This window comes from Bombina bombina, chromosome 2 (assembly GCF_027579735.1).
Source record: "Bombina bombina isolate aBomBom1 chromosome 2, aBomBom1.pri, whole genome shotgun sequence".
Lineage (NCBI taxonomy): Eukaryota > Metazoa > Chordata > Amphibia > Anura > Bombinatoridae > Bombina > Bombina bombina.
The window spans coordinates 370,736,588-370,743,939 of record NC_069500.1 but is presented as its reverse complement, the minus strand read 5'-3'; positions in this window follow the sequence as shown (position 1 = coordinate 370,743,939).

The following is a 7,352-nucleotide window of genomic DNA, read 5'->3' as shown; positions in this document are numbered from 1 at the left end:
TTTTTGTTTTTTAAAATATTTCACCCCAATACAACGTGAATTTGCTATAAGAGCGTGGGCACCTCTAGAATCAACTTATCCCCAGTGGCCTTATTATCTGACTGGATGATAAAAATAACAATAGAATTGATATTATAAGTACCTGGTTTGGTAACTGTATTCCTAGTACCACCTATATAATAATCCAAACAATACTAGTAAACTATTGTATACAAGATAAATAAGAGGATAATAGGCGCTGAATCCCACTAGTAATCACTGACTAGTAAATAATAGGAGTACCCTATCTATTCCGGTACCCGATAGCTAATTTAACATTACTTAATTTGTGGCAAGCTCACATCTCCTACAGACAACTGTACCTTATAATTTATCCTGGAAGGTGTGACTTTACTGTGGAGATCCCCTGACTCAGACAGAGAGTAACAGCAGGGTTGTTCTTACTGTGATATTGACCCTCACCTTAACCAACCTAATCTAGAGGTACATTTGTACTACTCCCCTTTTTATCAAGGGCATTACCCCAGGAGACCATACAGGGGCATTAATATTAAACACATTGGGATTTGGGAGGAATATTTTTTCACCCCCCTGAAATCACCTTCGTTCTGGGTCACACTAGCTGATATTTTTAACTATTTCATTTTTTAATCGAGTTAATAAAAGTTAAGTTTTAAACCTGCCTTTCACGGGCTCACTCACCTATGGTACCTAGCTAGTTCAAAACATGTGCTGTTGAGTGCTATGTAAGTACATTCCTTTCAATTGCTTACAGCAATTGGTTTTTTCCATGGCAGATTGTTCCTGGGTTCCTGCCAGTGATTAGCATGCTCCATCTTTGGTCTCCAGATTTTATGCTGCACATCCCACAATGCCTATTTAGGGTGCCAGAGGTACCCTTTGAGAAAGGGGCTCTGTCACGCTGCTCCTCTGCTCTGCTGTGGCCATTGCCATGGACACAGGCCCTCCTCCTGTTGCTAGGGATATGGCAGTGTAACTGCAGCACGGTAATGACATCATCACCGCCCCGCCTTGTCTTCCCTATGTAAAGGCCTCAGTTGCTCTCACCTGTGCCCAAGTATAGGTGTTACTTCTTATGCTCCTGGGTGCTGTGTATCTGTATGCTGTATTGCTGTATTGATTCACTGTTGCTTAACTCTGCCTGATTGACTACGCTGCTTGCCTTAACCCCTGAATTGCTGGACTGCTTAACTGTTGATGAACTCTGCCTGTTTGACTATGCTGCTTGCCTTAAACTCTGCATTGCTGGATTGCTTAACTGTTGATGAACTCTGCCTGTTTTGACTACTCTGCTTGCCTTAACCCCTGAATTGCTCAATTGCTTTACCATTAATTAACTCTGCCTGTTTTGACTCCTCTGCTTGCCTTAACCCTAAAATATTGGATTGCCATTCTGTTGCCGAACTCTGCCTGCCTGACCATTCTATTGATATACCCTTGAACTGCCTTACTACTAGATTCTCTACCTATTGCTGTCAGAGACTATCCTGTCTGTTTCCATTCCTTCAAGTGGTTTACTCAAGTGGTTTACCCTTGAACTGCCTAACCGCTGATTCCTACCTGCTGCCGCCAAAGACTACCCTGCATAGTGTGAGTACTGCTTACCTCATTTTGCAAACTTTATTTGCTTTGGGATATTCCCTATCATTCCAGCTTGACGCCGGGATAAGAAGACTACTGGCCAAGTTTGATCTGATAGTGGAATATCCCACGAGCATTACACATTTTAAGCAAACATCATCCTCCAGTTTAACTGAAATATAAAATGAAAAGGGTTAGGAACCAATTTGTATATTATAGGATTTTTTACTTTGGAGTCACTTTCTGCGCCATACACAGATATGCAAATTAATGCAAACTGTGAAATATTTTATGAAGTTGGTTGGCCCCATTGGCCATACCCAGCCTTCAAATTATTTTTTGTGTGGTCCTCCACTGAACAGTAAACAGACATCAGTAATTTATTAGGCAGCTCTACACTTCTCATTGGTAAATAAGGGGTAAAATGATTAAGCTTTTTCGGCTATGCCTGCTCCCAGGGATCAATTCTACAAAGAAAAAGTGTGGAAACTCACCAAGACTTCCACCCCCTCAAAATTAATATTGTTTTATACACACACTTACATACACACACACACACACACACACTTTATTTATATGTATATAATCTATACACTCTGATTAATGAAAGCAAATTAAAACTAATTAAGTGCTGAATGGTTGCCTTTAAGCCTGAGGATGGATACCCATGGTTACATGTTTACAATGCAGGGGTGAAATGTTTATTTGTAATTCAAGATTCAATTGATACTGAATACTGAGAAGCCAGACACACACTTTTTAGAACACATAAAGGGGCATTTGTATATAGATAATGTTGAATAATCCAATAAAGTTTTAGGAGCTGTTGCTCCCTGGCTCTCAGGCTTATCATGATCTTGATAAGGTTTGTGTGTGCACTCACACTGCAGTAAAAAAACAATGATATTGTGATTTGAAGTAAAATTATGGTCACAAGGCGTCTGATTATCATTTTCTTTTATCATTAACACATACACCAAGTAAAAGTGAAGCAAGTAACACTGGCAGAGGAAGCAGGAGGCATGAGGGAACAGTAACATTGAAAGCAAAACAGCTCACCTTGCAATTTCGGATGAAACAGGTAAGGTTGAGTCTGCAGCAAATACATTATCCTGCACAGGTCAGCATTCTGCAGACATTCTGGCCTGCTGACAATACATTGATAGACATACAGACACCAACATAAATAAACAGACTGCACATACTATTAGTGTATTAAATAAAGTAATTGGCCTTATCCTACTATAAGATGTTTCCCTAACACCTTTAATTGCAAGGACTATATTCCTTAGTGTGTACACATGAATTTCCCTTGCAAACCTCATCCCAGCTATCTCTGGACTGGAAGAGAGCAAAGGAATTCCAATCAGAAACAAAGTAAGAAGCTGGAAGGACATGACTCTTCCCTGCTTGATCAGCACATTTTTTCTTTGGTGAAACAACTGTAAAATAACTAAACTAGACACACATGAATGTCTGTTGTTTAATGTCAAGATCCAGGGTGTCCATACTTTGTTTTTAACTCACATGGTGTATAGACAGCTTAGCTTCAGTATCTGAGCTAGGTAATATTGGATCTCCATTTTACCACAAAGTAATAAACAATAACGGCTACTGATCACTAAGAATCTGAATCCATACATGAAAAAATACAACTGATCTCAAGGCTGCCCAGCTACTCTCACCAAACCAACCACTCATTCTACTCGTCTTCTCCAGACAGTCTCAGCTTTCTCAGCATGGCGATATCTTGTTTATATGATTTCTTCATGTTTTTAATTGATGGTGATGACCCTTTCAGTATTGTATTTATTTGGATCATTCAAGCATCACCAAAAAGGGCTGTCACCATTGCTGGCATGGGTAGTACCATCTTGTTTTCTGAGTCCAGGCATGCAGAGATAAGTGGCCATATTGTTATTGGTTATCTGATGAAGATTATCAGTCTTTGGGTGTTGTATATTTATTAAGTTCATTTGGCTGTTGAATTTAATGTCTCAATTTTGCTGTTGATAATTAGTTGATAATTTGTGGTCAGTGGGATTCTGTTCACTGAAATCAATATTTTCATGTATCATACGGGTGCCTTTTTAAATATCAGATCCTATATTTTTCCAGTATGAGAATGGTGTTATAGTTAGCATTGTAATCATTCCAATGTTGAGAAAAGGATATCAAGAGCTTAAAAACATAATTTACTAGATTGGAATCAACCCGGTAGTTTAAAATGAAATGCTGTTATAATAGTGTTAAGTGCTGCATAATTTAAAACATTCAACAATAGTTCTTAGGGTAAATATTATAAACCATATGAAACAATGCAAACGCTTCTCTAGTTATCTATAAATAAGTCATTAGATGGCAAAATAGAAGCATGAAATGAGACCGCTGCTAGATTTAATTTGTTAGATAAAACACAAAAAATACACAGATTGTCATTTTAACTGAGGCTTTAGATTAGCAATATAATCTTTAATTTATTTCAGTTTGTTGACCCTTTACTTTAAATATCATAATGTAATAAAAATGAAAGATCTTTAGACTCACAGTTTTACAAGTGTTCCCACTATACAATAAAGGTTGGTAACAGTTAGAATTACAGTATGCATTTTAAATTTAAAAACGTATACATTGAGTTAATTTTTTTCCCTGGCAACTGATAAAAACTGCATATTCCAAATTCTTCATGCTTTAAACTTATGCCTAGAATGCCCTTGTGCCTTTTTTCCCATTAACAAAAACACACAACTTAAAAAGTTTACATTTGGATTTAATAGAGGATTTTTATTATCTGCAGAACTGTTTTTTTTTTTGTAGTAGCCTACAGTATGGTCAGGAGAATAAATAGAATCTAATAGGTCGCAGAGCAGAAATGGAACTATATCCAACACTTTAGCGCATGTACAAATACATATAGCTAATATTCTAGTATTATGTCTTAATAGAAAGACTCTACAAGCATTAAATTGAAAAGCAGGGTTATTTTTCACAAAAACAAGATACAAGATATGTTGTCATGTAAATTAAATTGTGGCATCCTAAAGAGATTTAAACTTCCAAGTACGTAGTGGTGTTTATTAAAACACATATTTCTTTTAAAATATAGTCAGTATACATAAACACATAAATTCCCTGCAGAAGCTTTGACTGAAGAGGTCTGATGTGTTTCAGTTTATTCCTGCCTCATAGACTGTATAGCGATGTCTTCACTGGGTACAGCTATCTCTGATCAACCAAATAGTTTGGGTCTAGACTTAGAGTTAATTACACACCTGAAATAAAATTATTTACAGTGAATATTTCGTAACAAACTATCACTGATAAACCGGGTGCGTAAAGCAAAAAAATTTGCGCTATCGCACTCTCCATAGCGTTGCCATTACAAGTTACTGAAATAGCTTCTTTTGTTGTGCGATAAGCTCTATACCGCACAAAACCCAAGGCCTGACTTGACTTGCTCATACACATTTTCCCCCTAGACATCAATGGAGAGAAAGTGCGATAGCGGAATGGCGATCGCCATAACGCAATCCCCATTGATGTCTATGGGGTAAATAAAGTTACATTAAAACCTAACATAAACCCTAGTCTAACTAACGCTAATCCGCCACCCCCGACACTAAATAAAGTGATTAACCCCTAAACCGCCAACCCCCACATCGCAACTACTATAATAACCCTTTTAACCCGCATCCCGCCGCCCCAAACATCACTGACACTAAAAAAATGTATTAACCCCCTACCCCACCGACCCCCCACATCACAACTACTATATAAACTTATTAACCCCTAAACCGCCCGCCCCCCACATCGCAACACACTAAATTAAACTATTAAAAGGGACATTATACAATCCATTTTTTCTTTACATAAATGTTTTGTAGATGATCTATTTATATAGCCCATAAAGTTTTTTTTTTTTTTTTTTTTAAATGTATAGTTTTGTTTATTTTTAAATAACATTGCTCTGATTTTCAGACTCCTAACCAAGCCCCAAAGTTTTATGAGAATACCGTCAGCTACCTACTCCAGCTTGCTCCTGTTTGTGTAAAGGGTCTTTTCATATGAAAAAGAAGGGGGAGGGGGGAGTGTCTTATTTCCCACTTGCAGTGGGCTTTCCAGCTACCTTTTCAAAAGAGCTTATATTAAGTTTTTAAACAGTTTTATACTGGATTTTTATATCAGTATCTGTGCATCTTATTCTTTATAGTAGTGTCTATTACATGCAGTTATATGAAAATGAGTGCATACTGTCCCTTTAACCCCTAAACCTAACACCCTCTAACTTTAAATAAAACTTACAATATAACTACCTTTAAATTAAAAAAAAAACTTACCTGTGAAATAAAATAAACCTAAGCTTAAACTATAAATTAACCTAACATTACTATTAAAAAAATAAATTTAAAAAAAAAATAAAATAAAATAAATAAATTACACAAAAAAAACCACACTACACTGATTTGAACAGCCCATAGAATTCTAAGCAGGTCTCATCCTATTGGCTCATTTGATTTTTTCAGCCAATAGGAATGCAATGGTACCCCAATATAAAAGGGGTACCTTGCTTCAGTGTGCGGCGGAGGATTGAATGAAGAGGAGGCTCCACATTGGATGTCACTGCCGGTCCTCGTCAGCTCCGCACCGGCACCGCCACAGCTCTGCGCCACCGGGATGAAAATAGAAGATGCCCCCGCGATGGATGAAGATATTGCCGCTGGATGGAGATTGGATGTCCAGACTTCAGGAACTGTGAGTACATTTTCTGGGGTTAGTGTTAGATTTTTTGTTTTTTGGGGGGGGTGTTTTTTTTTTTTAGATTAGGGATTTTTTTATTTTATTAGGCACAAAAGAGCTGATTACAAATGGGTAGCTTAGGTTTTATTAGACTTAGTTTTTTTTATTTTGGGGGGGTTGGTTTGGGTGGGGGGGTTACTGTTAGGGGGACTTTGTAAAATTTTAATGTAAAAGAGCTATCAAACTTAAAGGGACACTGAACCCAATTTTTTTCTTTCATGATCAGATAGAGCATGAAATTTTAAGCCACTTTCTAATTTACTCCTATTATCAATTTTTCTTTGTTCTCTTTGCTATCTTTATTTTAAAAGCAGGAATGTAAATCTTTTTACATTTTAGGTTCAGCACCATGGATAATGCTTGCTTGTTGGAGGCTTACATTTACACACCAATAAGCAAGCATAACCCAGGTTCTCAACCAAAAATGGTCCGGGTCCTATGCATCACATTCCTACTTTTTAAATAAAGATAGCAAGAGAATGAAAAAAAATGATAATAGGAGTAATATAGAAAGTTGCTTAAAATTGCATGCTCTATATGAATCATGAAAGAAAAAAAAATGGGTTTAGTGTCCCTTTAAGGCAAAGCCCTACAAAAGGCCCTTTTAAGGGCTATTGGTAGTTGATTGTTAGGTTAGGGGTGTTTTTTATTTTGGGGGGTGCTTTTTGCTTTTATAGGGCTATTAGATTAGGGTTTTTTTTATTATTTTGGATAATTTCATTTATTATAATCTTAGTGTTTTTTTATTTTTCGTAATTTTAGTGTTTTTTGTAATGTTAGATCATTTAAAATATTTGTAATTTAGTGTTTTTTGTAATTTAGGTTTTTTATTTTTAGTTTATTTTTTACTTTTAAATAGTAATGTTAGGTTTATTTATTTATAGCTTAATCTTAGTTTTTTTTTAGGGGTTTAGGGGTTAATAGGTTTATTATAGTAGTAGCGATGTGGGGGG